Source organism: Miscanthus floridulus, chromosome 15, assembly GCF_019320115.1.
Source record: "Miscanthus floridulus cultivar M001 chromosome 15, ASM1932011v1, whole genome shotgun sequence".
Lineage (NCBI taxonomy): Eukaryota > Viridiplantae > Streptophyta > Magnoliopsida > Poales > Poaceae > Miscanthus > Miscanthus floridulus.
Window position 1 is genome coordinate 55616678 of NC_089594.1, and position 19534 is coordinate 55636211.

The 19534-nt window shown below is 48.2% G+C and overlaps 1 pseudogene; it reads left to right on the forward strand.

Moving 5' to 3' along the window:
- The first annotated feature begins 9076 nt into the window (after positions 1–9076).
- On the forward strand, positions 9077–12906 carry LOC136509620 (eukaryotic translation initiation factor 5-like; annotated as a pseudogene).
- Positions 12907–19534: the final 6628 nt, after the last annotated feature.

A 19534-nucleotide genomic window follows, 5' to 3' on the forward strand; every position in this document is an offset into this window, starting at 1 on the left:
GGGTCGGTTTGAGTTGTGTGAGTTACCCTGTCCTCGGTTTCTCACAACAGGAGGGGATGAGCTTTATCACTTGCCTCGATCGCTTGGGCTCGAGTGACGTGCTCGGTGAGCTCGCTAACGGGTATGATCGAGTGGAATTCGGGTCCATTGTTCATGATGGAGTCGGCATAGCCCTCTTGTGACATTTCACTGCTCCTTTACCTGCAACCCGGTAGATGTCTGGATTGTTCCGGAGACCGACCTGGGTGGCCTACTGGCCTTCCCTCGATGGAGATTTTGTGGGCTTGGCAAGAGGTTTAGGATCGAACGAGAAGGTTGAGATCACCATGTCTGCTTTGGGGCAGACTGGGCGAGGGCCGCACGGGGCTCATCTGTGTTTTCTCCCCTGGCTCTGTTTGACGTGGGGTGGCCTCAAGCCCTTCATAGGCCAACATTCGAACCCTGGTCGGTCGTTGCTCATGTTTGAATGAGGCAACTGCCGCTTCATGACGCAATATGGAGTGTTGTGATGTATTTCGCTGCATGTGCGATGCTTTAGTTCCCGAGACCCCGGGCGATTCAGGGCCCGAATCATTCGGGGGCACAGGCGTATGCAATGATTGCGTGTATGAATGTATGAATGATTATATATAAAGAAATAGCTAGGGTCGATAGTGTTACCTTAATGACTCGAGTGACGGGGTTTGAAGAGCTCTAGTCGGAAATGTCCGACCGGGACCCATGCTCGTCGTTCGTGACAGAGTCGGCATGGCCTACATGGGGCATCCCATTGCTCCTTACCTGTCTCTCGGTGTTATCCTAAGCCGTTCAATCGACTTAGGAAGCTTGATGGTCTCTCTAGGCGGAGATCCTATTTTGGGTTTTTCCAAGTCCCGCCTAGGGATGCGGAGAGCTACCTGTGTGCGGTGGCACTTTGGTTCTTGTGCTCGGCATGTTGTAGTGGTGTGCCATACCCAAGCCATGTCTCGTCTGATCAGGCGCCGTTCAATTGGGTAGGGCGCATCTCATCGGTTAGGGCGCATCCCATTGTATCCCATCTGCATTAACTGGAAAGAGAGAGGGTTTTTCGCTCCGTCGTTTAGACTTTCCTGATCGGCACGCCTTCCCCAACTATTGTGCCATTTTCCTTAAGTAGGAGAAGGGAGAAGGTTTTTGCTCCGTTCCTTCACCTATTCCCCATCTGTCGCCTCCTCTCATTTTTCTTCTTGCTGAGAGCGTCTTTGAGAGCCACGGCGGTTCCTAGGAAAGAAAAGGGGAGAGCGAGGGGGAGGAGAAAACTCACAAATCCTTTTGCAAACCTAGAGCGAAATGTCAGACTAGAGGTCATCCACCATAAGGGAGTCAGTGCTGGAGGCCTTCACCGTGAAGGGGTTTCTTCCGTCGAAGGAGGTGGCGCACTAGAGGGCTCCCGAGAGGGAGGATGTTCCGCAACCTTGGCCCAGCGAGGTGGTCTCCTTTCTCGCCTTCCACGAGCGTGGATTAGGATACCCTGTGCACTGGTTCTTGTGCAGGCTCCTCAATGAGTGGGGTCTAGAGCTGCAGCACCTCAATCCGATGGGGGTGCTGCATCTCGCCGGCTTCGTCACCGTCTGCGAGGCCTTCCTTAGGATGGAGCCGCACGCGGACTTCTTCCGGCAGCTTTTCTCTGGGTGAACTTTACTGGTGGGGAATCCTCACGAGGCCACGCCGATGGGGGGATTCGCCCTGTAGAGAAAACCGAGCGCAGGGGGCTCATATCCCACGTACATCCCTAGCGACTCTAACTAGGGGTGCCACAGGAAGTGGTTTTATATCAGGAACCCAGTGGAGGCGCCATTCCCGGCGTTCACCGGTGGGAGGCCAAAGAGGCGAGATAGTTGGTTATGGGCCCTTCCCGTCGAGAGAAGAAGAAGGTGGAGATCATCGAGACGGAGCTCCAGAAGCTTGTGCGGCGTGGCCTTGATGGGGTGCAGGTGTTCCATACCCTCTACCGCCATCAGGTTGCTCCGTTGGTGGAGAGAGCGCGGACGATGTGGAGGTACAGCGGCTTGTTGGACCCTGATCGTGTGTCGCTGGAGGAGCTACCGGGCGATGAGGTCTGGAGTCGCCTCGACCGGGTGCTGCAGCTACAGCCCAAAGAGAGGGTCGATGGAAAGCCTGGACCTCTCAACACCTCGGTGGTGTCCAAACTGGTATGCTCCTCTTTCTTTACTTCGTGTTCTTTTCCCTTTGCTTTCCTGCTTTTTTTATTTTGAATCACCTATTTCGTAGGGACTTGATGCTTACAAGTCCCATCCACACCTTTCGAAGGGGCCCGAGGGCGTGGCCCGGTGGGCTGCCTAGAAGGAGGCGGCGAAAGCCGGGAGGAAGAAGAAAGCCAAGGTGGCTCGGTGAAAGTATGAGAAGCAGAAGGAGATCGCCTAGCGCGTGAAGGCTAGGGAAAATAAGAGCAATGTCGAGTCCGAGCTCGAGTCGAAGGATCCCACAGAGGTGGATGACATGGTTTTTTCCGAGAAGGAGGAAAGTCGAGAGGTCATTGTGACCTCGATGGAGCGTTGTGACCCTACGGCGATGTCTGCTAGCAATGAGCAGGAGGCGGAGAGGCGTGCCGTGGTTCCTGTGTCGAGGAAGCATGCGGCAAGCGCGGACACCGCCAGCGAACGGGAGGCGAAGCAGACACGGTCACCGCGTCCCTTGGTGGCGTCACCGGTCTTGTCCCACCTTCCAGGGTGTGACCGAGCAAACCAGGCGGTCAATGGAGCGGGCTTGCACTCATGCATCACCGAGACTGGTGCCAGCACGTGACTTATAGTGGGAGGATGCCCCGCCTGCTGCTCTAGGCGGGGCATCCTGAGCCGAAGGTCATGGTGACCTATAGGCCGGGCAGGAGCTAGTTGGGACGACTCCGCCCCTGGCTGAAGTGAGGGGCGCGGGTCATAGCCTGGGAGCGGTCCTTGCCCTACAGGCCCATCGACGCTGGGTCTTGGTTTTAGAGTCATGCCGCTTACCTCCCGGTATGTTTTTCTTTGTTTCTTTTTTATCTTGTGCTGTTGAGTCTTTTTGGAGTATGACTGACCTATACTTTTTGTCAGTGGCCGGACGATGACGGGGTTGAGCATCGCCCCAACTTGTGTGCAGGAGGTTTGGAGGCCCACCCTACAGTGTGCCGCGGTGAGCGACTGGGGGAACAGGGTGGTGGCAGCGAGTCCTACCCTTCTAAGGGTGGTGCTCCCCGGGTCGATTGCTAGTACGGCGGTGGCAGCGGTGACAGTGCTGGCGGCGATCCCAGTGGTGATGGCGGAGGCTTCACCGGTGGTGTCCCTCGTGGCCCCTCCTCCACCAGCTACAGCGAAAGAGGAGAAGGAGACTAAGCCCCCTACCTCGCTAGGCGGAGGGCTGCATGGCTCACCCTTGTGGTTGGAGCTAAAGGCGCTAGGAGGAGATGTGGCCAGGGACAGAGTCAAAACGCCCATCGACGGCCTGTGCAACCGAGGTGGTGGAGATCCCATCCAACGATGAAGCGAATGATGCAGTGGAGCAGTCGGTGCCATTGTGGGAGCTGGTGATGGTTCGGTCAGAGGCTTGGCCCTCCAGCGGGCTACCAGAGGTTGACCTAGAGTGGCCCTGCCTCGTGGACCCATCAAAAGTGTGGTTCATCCTTTGGGATTCCTAGGAGTGTTAGCTCTAGGACATCCTTGGGGGGAAAGACTCGCCGTGGAGTCTGATCTCGCCAAGCTGTCGGTGAAGCTTGAGGACGCCCAGGAGCGGGTTAAGTCCGCCCAGCAGTTGGTCAAGGTCGACCTGCTGCTCGCCGTAGAGGGAGTTTTCACATGTTTGTCCTTGATCTCTTAGTCTCATATTGGTTGCCTCAGCATGCTTGTTTTTTCATTTTTGTAGGGTCTGAAGGAGATGTCGTCCCGCAAGTCCTGTTTCCTCCAGATGGAGCATGCCCAGATGGCTGAGCTTGAGCATCAACTGGAGTCCACCCATCATGAGTCCTAGGACTGGGTGGCCGAGGTGACCATGGTGTAGGCGGAGGAGCAGCGTGCAACAGAGTGGGTGACCGCTGCCGAGCAGGGGCTTGAGGCAGCGAAGGCCTACCAGGCAGAGACCGAGGCAGGGCTGTGGAAATCCCTAGCGAACACCAAGGCGGCACTCTAAAAATCCCTGGAGACCCTTGAGTCAGAGTGGAATGCCCTGGAGTCAGAGCGGAACGCCCTAGAGTAGGCGTGAAAGGCCCTGGAGTCAGAGCGAAAGGCCTGGTCAGAGGTAGACCAGGAAGTGCTCGTGCTTCAAGGCTGGGTGATGGGGATGGAGGAGGCGAGCACCCGACTGTGCGAGCAGGTGGCCCGACAGGCAGAGGAATTCTCCGCCCTTGAGAACTTCCGCCTCAGTACGTACCTTTTCTATTTTTCGTCGTGTTGGTTTCTTCCTTCAGCTTATTTCTGAGCTTGTCGCCCTTCTTCCAGAGCTGGGTGGAAAGGTGAAGTCATTGGAGCAGGACCTAGAGACGATCAAGGTGACTTTTGGCTGGAATGCAGAGACGTTGGCCAAGTCCCTTGAAGAGCGACGTGCTCTCAAGGGGGAACTTGACTAGATCTGCAATGTTGCCCAGCTTATCGCCTCAAAGGTCTTTGGGTTGGCGCCAAGTACTAGTGCGCCCCCCATCCAGCTAGCGGAGGTCCCGGATGAGGTCTGGGCTCTCATCACACACGGGTTGTTATACGGAGCGTCGGGGGGTATTGACTTCGGTGGTGACATACCACCCAAACCTGGACTTCGCCACTATCTATAGTGGGTATGCTGATGGCTTGAGCATGGAGGACATCCAATCGCTCGGGGAGAGCTTGCTGCCGCACGCAAGGTTGGTGGCAGAGGAAGTCCCTGCGTAGACGGTGATGGATGCCCACCGTGAGGACATGGCTGGATCATGCGTCGGGGGGGGGCATCGCCTAGCCTGTGGATGGCATAGAGCCTAGGTCAGAAGTGGACGTCGTCCTGCCTTCAACTGAGCCAAATGTGGTCCCGTCGGGGAGTGAGCAGCCCGCACCTTCGCCGGTCGCACCGACAGCAGATGCTGCCGAGCCGCCCCAATAGCTTATAAAGTATAAGTAGTTTAGTAAATGCAAAATGTTTAAGTTCGTGGGGGAGCCCCCGTGTAAACGTTCTTGTGTACTTAATGACTACAATCGGTTTCATTTTTTTGTGATGGAGTCACTCCATTTGGGGAAGCTTGTCTCTTTTGTTCCTTAGTTTTACCTTAGCATAATTTTGTTTTTTATTCTTTCTTTTTCGCACTTGCCCATTTGTCCCATAGACTGCAACCTTAGGAGCCCGTGCGTGGCCCGTGAGGCTCAGCTGCTCATAACCATAGGTAGAGGCAGGGTGCGATCGGTCGGAATATTTTAAAGCAAAGCTACGTAAGGCAATTTAAAGGAACGAACTACCCTTTTGTTCGGGTAGGAAGGAGTTTCACCATATGATAGTAAACGAAAAAGAGAGGTAGTAGTGCACCCTCGTGGAGCCCCCGAGCGACCCAGGGCCAAAAGTGTTCGGGTCGGGCGCTTTTATAGGAGCAAACGTAAGTAAACAATGGTAAGACTGAATTTTAGGGAAGAAAATGACATAGCTGTTCCAAGCGTTGGTGAGAATGTCTGTCATTGTCGTCCTTAGTCGGTAGGCGTCCGGTCGGATCACCTCGACCTTCAGTCGTCCAGATCCTTGCCCGCTACGCCCCCTTTCTTGGCCGCTGCTTCTTCGCCTTTTTCTTCCTTTGGCCCGCCGGCCTATCGTAGAAGGCGCTTGAGGAGCTCGCAGTCCTTGTAGAGGTGTTTGACGGGTAGGCGTGGTTGGTGCATGGGCTCTCCATGAGCTCGTTGAAGTGGCCCAGAAGGTCCTGCTAGGGCTGCTTGCCCATGTGATTGGCCATGGCGACCAACGCGGAGTTGGCCGATCGGCGGCGATCTTTTCTGTTCTTTTTTCCCTTCTGCGTGGAGAGGCCCTCATCCTAATCCTGACGCTTGGCCTTGCCTTTGCCTCGGCCTCTGTTGGAGTGCAGCGGGAGCGGCGCTCGCTGGATGCATCGGACAAAGGCCCGTGGTCCTGGGCCATCCGAGCTAGGACTCCAGTCGCTGTTGCGAGCGTCTCGGTTTGGCCTGAGCCGCTGTGTACAAGCGGTCGGTGCGGAAGCGGTCGCCAAGTCAAGATGAGGTGGAGATGTGGCCTCCTGTGCCACGCTTGGCGGTTGTAGCGGTGAGCATATGGAGCGATTCGTCTGGTGCGTCCCCACTCCCCTGGTGGGGAGAGAGGCCACGAGTTGGTGTCGCAATGCGGAGCTCTCTGCCTGTTGAATGGTGATGGTCTCCACTAGTGCCCCGAGGTTTAGGTGGATTGCCTATTCCTGTGGGTCGTTCGGCTCGGAAAGGCTACGTAGAAGCATTGCCGCAGCGGCGATGTTCTAATTGGCCCGAGTGAACTATGGGGGATCATTCCCTCTATCCATGGTGTTACACTGGACCCGATGGGCGCGACCCTAGGCGCCGCTCGTCGGTTTATGCGCATGGGGCGAGTGTGGTGTGCCTAGCGCACTGGCGCAGTCGGTGGCTGGTTTAGCCGTTGTTGTCATAGCTCCTCGCCATGCTCCCGTGTGAGATCGGGGGTCTCCGCATGAGGGTTCGGAGTGGTGTGAGTCTGCAAGGACTCCGTCACCATCAGTGGCTGTCTCAGAGTGTCCGCCATAGCGCACTCCTAGGATGGATGGTGGCTAGGCGTCACGTCGACAATGCTAGAGCCATCACTCTCAACATCGTCATCCGTGAGGTCGATGAAATAGGTGGGAACATAGCTCGCCATCCCCACGAATTCGAACGTGAGAGGGGGCGGCGCCGGCATCCTTCGGAGCCCCTGGGCGTACGCGTCCGCGGGAGACGCGAGGCCATAGGGGAACCGGTCGTATGGCGGTCATGGCGGGGACAAAGGGGTCCCTCCAGATAATCAGCGAAAGATAGAGAATAGCAAGTAAATAATAGCATGTACATTACTCACAGCGGGGTTTGAATAGAGAGTTTGCTTGGAATAAAGCGCAGATGCCTCATCGTTGAAGTCATCGTGCGTCCTGGAGCCGATGGAGGGCGCCCCTCCGATGGGCGCCGGAGCGAGTACCTCCTCGCAGAGGTGTAGTACGCTGAGCCGGTCGGCGATGAAGTTTAGGCTTCCAAAGAGGAAGGCCTAGGACGGCTTGGAGACGGGTGGAACCCACATCCCAACAGGTGGGAGTACGAGAAACTCCAGTGAGCCAAAGCGAATCGTATCGCCCGAGCCCGCCATGGCGAAGGTGGCGGAAAAGTGGGTCATCCAATGATCAAAAAATGTTGAACGTACAGTGTCTTCCCCACGGACGGCGCCAACTATCGGTGCAGAAAGTGACCAACAAGTAAATATTTATAGTTTTACCGTACGTTGTGATCGGAGGTGGCCTAGCACTCAATGACACAGGATTTATACTGGTTCAGACAACGTGCCCTACGTCTAGTTTGAGTCGGTCGGTGACTTTATTCCTGAGCCCAGGTGCTCGAAGTTTGCAGTGGGGTTATAAACGAGAAGGAGAAAGATGGGGGGGGTACAAGAGGTCCGGTCGGACTCCGGTCGAAAGGGCCGAGAGTGACGACTGGAGTCTGATGGGAGCCCCGCTATGAGCTAAGTGTTCGAGCGTGTGCTCGTGGTTTGAACCTGGTGGTTCTGCTGTTGTGTAGTAGTGAACTTGATCGATCTAATGAATCTTTAATATTGGAAGATAGCGCATCCCCTTTTATAGATGAAGAGGATGGCCTTACAAGTAAGAGGGAAGGAGTACGTTTGCTGCTAAGTCTTACTTCCCACGCCAACGGGTACAAGATGATGGTAGACACCCACAACACTGTTGGATGTCAGATGCACGTGGGAGGTTGTATTGTCTTCTTCGGGTATGGTAGACGTCGGCGCCCGCCACACTGTTGATACCTGGGGCATGCATGAGGTTTTCCCATGTTCGCCTGGTACGGTAAATACCGGCGCCCATAACACTGTCGATGCCCAGAGGCATATAGGAGAGTCTTACCGTAAGGGAGTTAATGGCGCCCACAATACTGTAGGAAAAAATATCGGCGCCTACAACACTGCTTGGGTTCTGACGTGCCAGGGAGGTCGCAGAGTACTGTTTCCGCATGTGTACAGGGTACGGACCCCGGTATTTTGGTTTGACTTGTGCGCCCTGCCTTACTTTTTCCATCCGCTTCCTGGTCCTTACCGAGAGGGCGTCCCCGGTCGGTTGGTCCTAGTCGGCTCTGATCGCGCCAGTCGGAGAAGAGCAGTGAGCAGGGGTTCGCCGCATCCCCGTTCGAAGACGCGGGTCGGAGTTGGAAGTAGTGCTTTGGCCAGGCCTTCCGGTAGATAAGGTCGCCCGGAGGCGGGCTGAAGACCGAAGCGAGCGCTCCGATTGGAGAGGTGGGCCGGAGTTGGAAAACAGGCGACATTCCTCCTCGGCTAGGCCTTCCGGTCGGTGATTGGATCGCCCTTCTGACCTGTTGTTTAGGTACTTGGGCCGGCCCATGAGTTGCGCGTTGTTTGCAACGTTGCTACTAGGTCGAGCCTCTGTTAGAAAGCCGGTCCGCGAGAGACTTGTTTATGAACCCGACACCGATCATTTTTTTTTTACTGGAGATTTTTTCTAGATTTTTTCCTTCTGATCCGATTTTTTCCTTCCGGTTTTTCCAGAGTCCTATTGTAGTATTCTTGTAGTATTTTTTTTTTACGACGAGATTTTGTTCTGCCATGGACGATTCCCTTGTAGAGGCTTTTTTTAGCAAGCAAACCTTTTTTTTTAGAAAGCAAACCTTATAGAGGCTTATGTAGAGAAGAGATAAAACAATTATATTTGGCTGGGCCGAACAGATCCTACAGCGAAACAGCCCACCACAACCCAAAGCGCTGGCGCGCAGCTATACTCCGGCCCATCCTGGATCACGAACTCTGCTAGGATTTCGCTTCGAGCTCTCATAAATGCTCGTCGGGATCTTCCTCCTTCCGTAGGAATCGAGAACCCGTGGCTCTCTTGGTTGCAGCAAGATCGTGCCACGCCGTCTGCCGCATCGCCTCCGGTCACGGCCGCCCCCGATCGCGCGAGGTATGCCCGCCCTTCTTTCACCCCTCTCTCGTGTTGGTGTGTCGATCGTTCAAAAGAGTTCGAAACTGGTAAACGAGTAGTGATAGTGTGCTCCTTGGGGTTTGTTCTTCTTACGTTAGGATTGTGGTGGTTTTTAGTAGATTAGAACCCTTCGATTCTAAAGGACTACTTTTTTTAGGGTTGAGTAATGTTAGTACTTAGTAGTAACTAGTATTGGCAATGTAGTTTGTTTTTATTAGAACAGGTCGTCTCGGCGGTGTGCATCTCATTGCAATTGTAATTTTAGATAGGTTTTCTGCCAATTTTGCCAACGACTTAGTCTAAGCAAGTAGTTTCTGGACTTGTCGAGTTACTCGCCTCTGTAGCTCCAAACATGTTTAGGATCACGTGACAATGCACAGTTCGTCCTTGATATGTTCATCTTCACGACTTGAGCCATCCTGGAACGACCTTGTGCAATTCCACCCTTGTTTGTGTTGTCTTCGCACAGCCAGTAGTTGCAGTTTCAACGGGATTCTATAATCAGCTCTTTCAGGAATATTGTACATCGATCTAGCACTAGGACAAATAGTTCTCGCTGGCAAACATCTGCAAATTCATATGTCTGCACCACACCTGTGTTGCCCTGAATCATTGGTTCAGCGTTCTGAACATAATATCGTTGTGACTTTTACTGACTGCCCATGGAGTAGAAGCACAAGTAGCATTCTGGGATGCATGTTTAGCATCAGTTATTCACATTCTTAGAATTTCCTCATAAGAATATCAATTTCCCAGGAATAAAGATTTTACAGTACATCTTTTTTTTTTACTTTGTTGCTACAATACAATAAAAAGAATAATTGATCCACAGCATCCTGCCACTTTCTTTCAAAAGAAAAACTTGTGTTCTGTTTTTGTTTCCTTGAATGCAAAGCAGAGCTCCTGCCACATTCTTTCAAAAGATAAAAAAAGATCCACAGCATCTTTCTCAGAACAAAGGTCACTGTGAAGGTTATCCTTTGCCATCTTTAGAGGAAATATAAAATTTTATTAGTGGGTTACAAATTCCAAAATTGAAGGGATATAGATAGGCTTAACCACCTTGAAATTGATGTAATGGAGTTACTGTAGAGGAGTACTTGCCATTGCTTTCATACTGCTAAGCTAGTGAATCTTTTCTCAGTAGTATAAATGATACTATTTGTAATCTCTGGGGGATCATACTAATCATCATCCGATGCATAAAAGTTCGGCAAAAAGATAACTTAAGATTGATCCCATACTATATTGTGGCAATACTCTCTGCTTTTTGGTAATAAGTCCCAAAATTGAACAAATAGAGAAGAAACACCAAACCATGTCTTCCTAAATTATAAATTTCATCTCATTGTCAAACAATCATTTGATACCCAAATTTTAAAGCTAAAACTGCTGGCATCACACTTCTCCAGTAGACAGAAGCATTGAAGTTAGTGCTGCAAAAAATATTTGGAGCACTAGGTTAGTACATGTGATCAGTTAGGCGTTCCCATAGTTCTCCAGTCCTTGCCTCATCAATGTATATTCAAAGTTTTAACCCAGAACCTCATAGATCTGACTTAAATTTCTGAGAATGGGCATACCCTCCATAACCCTTATGCTTTATGCTTGCAAATCAGTTGCCAATATTCTTTATGAATTTCTGGTGACCTTCAGAGTCGTTCTGAATATTTATTTTCTGATACAACCAAATGTAGTGAAAATTATTTTTGTCTCAGTCATGCGGTGAATAATGCCATTTCACCAGTGTTATTGTTGTCTGGTTTTGAATGTTCTATTGTTTTAATCTGCAGCTCTTATGCAATTTTACCAACAATAATCTTCGCTACCATCCCTTACTAAAATTGTTGGTTGTACTGTGTTTGCTACTGGATGTGCATCTGAAATGAATGTGTAGTTCACATGGTCTTTGTTGTGATTCGATTTTGTTGATATTGGTTGTGCATCAGCTCTCTTGATTCTCAAATTATGGATTTTGGTATGGGTGCCATGAAAAGTAATGTTTGATACTGTTATACAATTTTCCACTTTTATGATACTATGATATGATATGCCTTTGCCTGAACAAGTTCATATGATCATATCTTTCATTATGAATAACTAACATTTGAAACTCTACTTGTACTAAAACCAGGTCACATCATCTGTTTTGCTCTAGTACGTCAAAGTGGGCGCATAGGAGCCAAGGCTTCTTTCATGTCTGAACAATCTCTGCTTTATTTGAGATTGCTGGGAGAATATTCTCGTGCAACAAAAAAAAGGCATATGCCTTTTCTTCTCTGTGTGCATCAACATCTCATCAGGTTTAGGTCATTTAATAGTGCCCAAAGTGAGCTTAGTTGTATTCCAAGATCAGCAGCTGCAGCTTCTGGATTTTGCCGCGTCTGAAAGAATCTGCCGCAGAAAGTTTGACTCAAGATGGATCTGAAGAATATTGGTGCTTCGAACAAGGATGATGCCTTTTACAGGTATAAGATGCCTAGGATGATTACCAAAATAGAAGGACGTGGTAAGGGTACCAGGACAAAAATTGAGAACATGGTTGGTATAGCAAAAGCACTTTCCAGGCCAGCATCCTACATAACGAAGTACTTCGGATACAAACTTGGGGCTAATAGTGAGTTTGATGAGATTACAGGAGCTTTTGTTAATGGGGATCACGACACTACAAAGTTGAATGGTCTCCTTGACAACTTCATCACGAAGTATGTCTTGTGCTATGGATGTAGCAACCCTGAGACGAAGATTTTCATCTCTACTATCTCTAGGACAACTCATGATCCGATGGTATCACTGAAATGCACTGCGTGTGGTTTTGTCTCAGATGTCAACCCAAATGACAAGCTCACAAAGTTTATCCTTAAGAATACAGAACCGAAAGGCGTATCTTCCAAAGAATCCAGTTCAAAAGGTGGTGCGGCAAATATGGCTGCTGTTGGTGGCTCCGATGAGGATTATTCAATCTCACCAAGGTTCTGTCGACATGGTGGTGACTCTGCTGATGAGGATGAGGACGACGTGAAGTGGCAGACCAACACCTCACTGGAAGCAATGAAACAACGCATGCATGAGCAGCTTAGTGTAGCCACTGCGGCAAACAAACCATCCCTAACACCAATCCTTATGATGAACTGGTCGAAGAGATTAAGGATAAGTTGGGCAATGCTGCCACAGCAGCTCAGCTAAAGGGCCTGCTTTCCACCTCAACCCTTCATTCCCAGGACGTGATGAACGCCTTCTTTGAGGCTCTCTTTGATGGTCTGGGCAAGGGATTTCAGGAAGCGGTTGTGAAGAACATGGCATACCTTGCTGCTCTCGTACCTGACGAGCAGGGGCGGATCCTTTGGGCTGCCGGGGCTACAGCCCCCAGTGAGTCTGATTTCTTTATTAGACCACGGTTACTTAGCCTCAAATCATCATTAATCTCTAGCTCTAACCTTAAATCTTTATTATGTAGCTCCCTTTGTCCCCATCCTGCATCCGCCACTGCTGACGAGGGTCACCAGGCCATGCTACTCCAGGCTATAGAAGCGTTTGGCAGCAAGTGCAGTGCTGCGGCCTTGAAGGAGATTCCATTTGTACTTAGAGCCCTCTATAACGGAGATGTCCATGAGGAAGAAACCATTCTCCAGTGGTACTATGTAGCTGTTGCCGGTGGCAAGAACTCTGAGATCCTGCAGAATGCCAAGCCATTCTTGGAGGGTCTCCAGAGTGCCGATTATGAATCTGAGCAAGAGTGAGCCGATTTTGACTCCGGCGAAGAACGGAGAGAGCTGATGCTGCTCCCATGCTTTTCTTCAAATTACATTTATCTAAAAAATTGTATTTAGTTACGTCATGTGTCTTATGTCAATGAAGTCTTTAAGCGGGTAGACCTTACAGGATTGCTTTGGCTGTGCACGGTGTCTATTTTTTATGAATGATGAAGTGGTAGGTGTTCATCGGATGCTAATGTTTCCTTATTGTCCCTGGTAGTGTGTTATTAGCTTTCCCAGATTTGCATTTCAAATTGTACTTCAGCAGTTGGTCCTTCAACTTCTCTATTGCTCGAGTTTTTGTGGTTCGTGGCTTTGAGGTTTTATTTGCGCTGATCTGCTGGTATTAGCAATCTTGAACCAGCTAGCCCTACTGAAAACATGAATACACTTAAACGATAAACAAACTGTCAACTACGTCCAGTCTCATTTAAATTTTTTTAGTTTAAGTCAGACTATTTTAAATTTAACTATGTTTTAGAAAAATAATATTAACAGCTATATTATTTAAAGCAGGTATACTACAAAAATAATTACATGATAAATCTAATTATATTTATATAATATAAAAAAAACTCGACCTGCGAGGGGCAAGCCGCCCCCCGGGCATTATACATAAGAAGGTCTTCTCACACAAGCCGAGAAAACCCCCGAACCCCGGCTCCAGCCCGACACTGGGAGACGTAACCCGTGAGATGGGCCGTCTCCTTTAAACCAGTGCTTTGGCACCCGGGACCGGCGAGGGGATTTTTTTAACCTCTAGCCTAAAATTTGCTCCCACTGGGAGTCGTACTCAGGACCTGGAGGGTGCTGCCGGAGTGACAAGCATATCTGAGTTAACCAATTGGACTAGCCATCCTTTGGTATATTTATTTATTTAATATCATATCATAAATATTAGCATTTTAAAAATTATTAGCACTATAGCGAGAATCGCACTCTTCTTGAAAAAAAATGGAGTATTCCTCAGGCTCCAAATTATACTTCACCTTTGAATTTGACTTCTAAGTCATACTTGTCTAACTTTGATCAAGATTATTTTAAAATATATATATAAGCTTAAATAAATGCAATATTCATATGGACGAGTGTGCGTCCGTTTTGAACGTTTGTGTTGTATTGCGTAATCGCAAAAAAAAACATATTCCATAGAGACTTTAACAAAAATGATTTTATGTTTTACATTTAGATATTGATAAACTTTTATTTTATGAACTTAGTTAAACAAATTGACTTAGAATAGAATTAAAGTGAAATATAATTTAAAACAGAGGGAATAGTTGATTATGCAATAACGAAAGCATATGCACATCGACCAGGGTGGAGGGAAGGAGCAATCACGAGCAGTAGAGCACAAAGGTGTAGATGCATGGTGGCTGCTCCTTCACGCCACTCATCATATATGGCAAAATGTGTAGATATAGAAGCTTGGACGTGTGATTCCATCTCATACATGGCAAAATGTGTGTTTGGGCTCATTTTCTTCCTTTTTTTCGTTTCTTAATTTTAGTACTTTGTTTTTTGTGACTTTATATAAAATCCTGTAGGGGTTTAAACCCCACCAGTTTCATCAAAAAAAAAAGAGTAGATATAGAAGCTTGGTTGTGTGATTCCATCTCGAGATGCTCATAGGGACCGAGAAAAATCATGCTAATGGTTGTGCCAGGCAGGGATGAAAACGGATCGAATCAGAGCGGAGCCTCTCCCATATCCTAATTTGCTTTTCTTTATCGGATTTAGATGGGAGTGGACAATACATGGATGCGGATAGGGGTGAAAGTGATGCAGATAATTCTGAATCCCGCGATAGTTGGGGAGGTAAATTGGACTTTTTTCTACTTTGTACATTTAGCCATAGTGTCTAGATTATCAAAAGTTACGATGTGTATTGACGGCTTGTTACTACCAATATAAGTTTTTTTTTAAAAGACCAATATAAGGTTGATGAGCCAGTCGTCATACATTAACTATGACTGATTGGATTTATGATTTCTTTCCACTATTTAGTAGCCACCAAAAAGAAAATTAACGATAACCAAATGGCCATATGTACATGGATGTAAATTAAATAGAGTTTTATAGGGGCCTGAGGAAGTCTGCATAAAATGGATTAAAAATAGATCGACCTTACATTTGGATTAACATTTTCTTTTGCAAATATATTTTAGCACGTCTTTGTTAGAAAATTTATTATAACACCTCTCTGGTAATCATGCGGGCCGAGGGGGAACTCCTATACCTAACTCAGGCAATGAGGCAAAGATATGATAATTTACACGAAGGTTTTGTGACTCGGAAAGTGCCTCGGAGAACTCATACAAAGTTCTAGCTACATCTAGGATTACACCTAGGATGTCTGTCGCATCACGGAAGGTCCTGTTGTTTATTTCTTTCCACGGCGTCCAACCAAATTACAAATGTCTTATAAAAAAACAGATTACAAATGAACTATCTAGAATGTGTGCAGATCGTGATATATTCCTGAACAAAGTACGTTTACTTCCACAAGAGCCCATAGCTAAGCCGATTCAACATGACTAGGGATATTTTTATGCCAAAAATAGGAGGGCTAAATATGAGCTAATTGCGGGCTTATGGTGGCTACAATTGGTGGCTAGAGCCTACTAGCTCTTATGAGCCTATAATTAGCCCATGCTTAACCTATTATACAAGATAGACTAACTAATTTTTAGCTCTTTTCGGAATGCCTCCTACAAAGTGCGGCATCTGAAGATTCTGATCATTCTCCTCTGATCCTTGGGTTAACAGATCGTAAAGCTGGGAAACATAGGTTCCATTTTGAACCTTTTTTGTCCAAGCAGGATGATTTTCAGGGTGTAGTTGAGACGGCTTGGAATTCTATTTCTGTTGTTTCCTGCCCCTTCGAGACCCTGTCAAGGAAATTCAGAGCAACTGCCATGGGACTGCAGAGTTGGAGCCAAAACAAGATTGGGCACGTCAATAGTCAGCTTGGACTAGCAAGAGAGATCTTACATATGCTGGAGATCGCCCAGGATAACAGAGAGCTATCACCTAGTGAGAGGTGGCTATATAATCAATTAAAAAAACACTCCCTGGCTTTATCCTCTCTACAACGAACAATTGCAAGATGTCGCTCTCGGATTAATTGGCTTAGTGATGGTGATGCCAACACCGCCTTATTTCACCTCCATGCCCGGCACCGTAAGAACAAGAATTTCATTGCTCAGCTGATTCAAGGGGACCAAGTGATTACAGATCATGATGGCAAGGCAGCAGCAATGTATAACTTTTACAATGATCTGATTGGGACAAGTGTGGATAGAAACCGGACAATTAATCTTGATGAGCTAAACATCACAGCCCATGAGCTTGGTCAGCTTGATGCTCCTTTCTCTGAGGATGAAGTGTGGAGCACTATCCGCCAACTGCCGAGTAATAAAGCGCCAGGACCTGATGGATTTACGGGTCAGTTCTATCAGACTTGCTGGTCAATTATAAAACAAGACATTATGAACGTAGTTTCTGCCATTGGCAGCAGAAAATTCAGAAACCTGGAAGCTCTTAATACAGCTTATATTACCTTGCTGCCCAAAAGGGATGACGCAAGGAATGTCAAGGATTTTCGGCCTATAAGCCTAGTGCATAGTTTTGCAAAATTGATCACAAAAATCCTTGCAAATAGGCTGGCTTCTCATCTGAACCAGATGGTCTCAACTACTCAAAGTGCCTTCATAAAAAAGAGATCATCCAGGACAACTTCATGCTTGTCCAACAGACGGCAAGGTTTCTCCAACACCAGAAACAGCCCCGAGTTCTCATTAAACTAGATATCATGAAAGCTTTTGATTCGGTGTCCTGGCCATTCCTCGTAGAAGTCATGAAGAAGATGGGTTTTGGTGTAATTTGGTGCGATATAATTTGTGGACTCCTAGCATCTTCATCAACACAGGTCATACTAAATGGTGTCCCCGGTGAGATAATTTCTCATAGGCGAGGACTACGACAAGGTGATCCATTGTCTCCCATGCTCTTTATATTGGTGATAGATGTACTTGCTCGTATGGTGGCAAAGGCCTCAACCGAGGGACTTCTGCAGACCCTTGCAACTCGGGCTTTGTCTCATCAGATTTCCTTGTACGCGGATGATGTTGTTTTATTCCTTCGACCCACTTCCAGTGACATCAATTTGATCCTAGACATTCTGCAACTTTTTGGTGAAGCATCTGGTCTTAAAACCAATTTACAGAAAAGCAGTGCTTATCCCATCCAATGCTCAGAGACAGATATTATGGTGCTGCAAGATAGCTTGCCGTGTGCAATTCTGGATTTCCCATGCAAGTATCTTGGTATACCCTTGTCTATGCATAAATTAACTAGAGCACAAATCCAGTCGATAATTGACAGAATTGCAGACTTGCTACCTGGCTGGAAAGCAGACTTGATCTCTCGAGCTGGGAGAAGAATACTGGTCCAATTTGTACTCACATCAACCTTGGTCTATTTGGCAATGGCCCTGGACCTTCCAGCATGGGCTCTAAAGGCAATAGATAAAATAAGAAGGGGATTTCTCTGGAAGGGTGAAATGTCCTAATAGCTAGAGGGGGGATGAATAGCCTAATAAAAATTTATACAACAACACTTAACAAAATAGTTAGACAATTATGAGGCGAAGCAAGTGTTGCGCTAGCCTACTCAAAATGCAAGCCACCTACCACAATTCAAGTTTAGATAGTGTTGATTCACACAAGAGCTATGACACTACCCTATGTTAGTGTGCTCTCAAAGGCTAACTAAAGAGCCACACCAACCAAGCATGCAAGCTCTCACAACTAGCTACACTAAAGAGCTTGTCAACTAGTTTGCGATAAAGTAAAGACAGTGATCAAGAGGGTTATACCACCGTGTAGATGAAAGAACCAATCAATCACGAAGATGAATAACAATGAAGACCAATCACCTCGGAATCAATGATGAACACAATGATTTTTATCGAGGTTCACTTGCTTGCCGGCAAGCTAGTCCTCGTTGTGGCGATTCACTCACTTGGAGGTTCACGCGCTAATTGGCTTCACACGCCAAACCCTCAATAGGGTGCCGCACAACCAATACAAGATGAGGATCACACAAGCCACGAGCAATCCACTAGAGTACCTTTTGGCGCTCCGCTGGGGAAAGGTCAAGAACCCCCCACAATCACCACGATCGGAGCCAGAGACAATCACCACCTCCGCTCAATGATCCTCGCTGCTCCAAGCCATCTAGGTGGCGGCAACCACCAAGAGTAACAAGCGAAATCCACAGCGAAATACGAACACTAAGTGCCTCTAGATGCAATCACTCAAGCAATGCACTTGGATCACTCCCAATCTCACTATGATGATGAATCAATGAGGGAGATGAGTGGGAGAACTTTGGCTAGGCTCACAAGGTTGTTATATCAATGAAAATGGCCAAAGATGTGAGCCATAGCCGGCCATGGGGCTTAAATAGAAGCCCCCACGAAATAGAGCCGTTATACCCCTTCACTGGGCACACTACGCTCTGACCGGACGTACCGGTCCAACTGACCGGACCCTGGACTCAGCGTCCGGTCCACTGATGGACGCCACGTGTCACTGGCTTCAAATGCTGTTCGTCAGATTTCAACGGCCACGAAGCTGACCGGACGCTTCGGCAAAACTAACCGGATGCTGGAACCTCAGCGTCCGGTCGAGTACAGTAAGGGTCTAAAACCGGTTTTCCTCGATCGGACGCGTCCGGTCCACCTCGACCGGACACAGCCCAGCGTCCAGTGGTAAACCCTAGCCACTGTACCGCCAAGTCAGCACGACCGGACGCAGGCAGTCAGCGTCCGGTGCTTTTGGATCCAGCGTCCGGTCACTTGACCGAAACGCATGTCCTCTGCTGCCACTGACCGGACACTCCGGTCCAACCGAGTCCAGTGTCCGGTCACTCACAGTGACCTCCGTCTTTTCTGTCTAGGACACCGGTGGCACCGTTGGACTGTCTGCACTCTACGGGCGGACACTCCGCCGGTGGAGTTTCTTACCCTTGCACCCAAACTTCACCGCCCTTGATCAAATGTGCCAACCACCAAGTGTATCACCTTGTGCACATGTGTTAGCGTATTTTCATAAATATTTTCAAGGGTGTTAGCACTTCACTAGATTCTAAATGCATATGCAATGAGTTAGAGCATCTAGTGACACTTTGATAACCGCATTCCGATACGAGTTTCACCCCTCTTAATAGTACGGCTATCAAACCTAAATGTGATCACACTCTCTAAGTGTCTTGATCACCAAAACAAAATAGCTCCTACAAAATATACCTTTGCCTTGAGCTTTTTGTTTTTCTCTTTCTTCTTTCCAAGTCGAAGCACTTGATCATCACCATGCCATCATCATCATTATGCTATGATCTTCATTTGCTTCACCACTTGGAGTGTGCTACCTATCTCATGATCACTTGATAAACTAGGTTAGCACTTAGGGTTTCATCAATTCACCAAAACCAAACTAGAGCTTTCAAAGGGACGCAAAGATGTGAAAGGTAGGCATTGTCTTGTGGCATGGCCCAAGGTTTGCCGACCACCAGATCTTGGAGGGCTTGGAATCTCTGATTTGCAAAGGCTGGG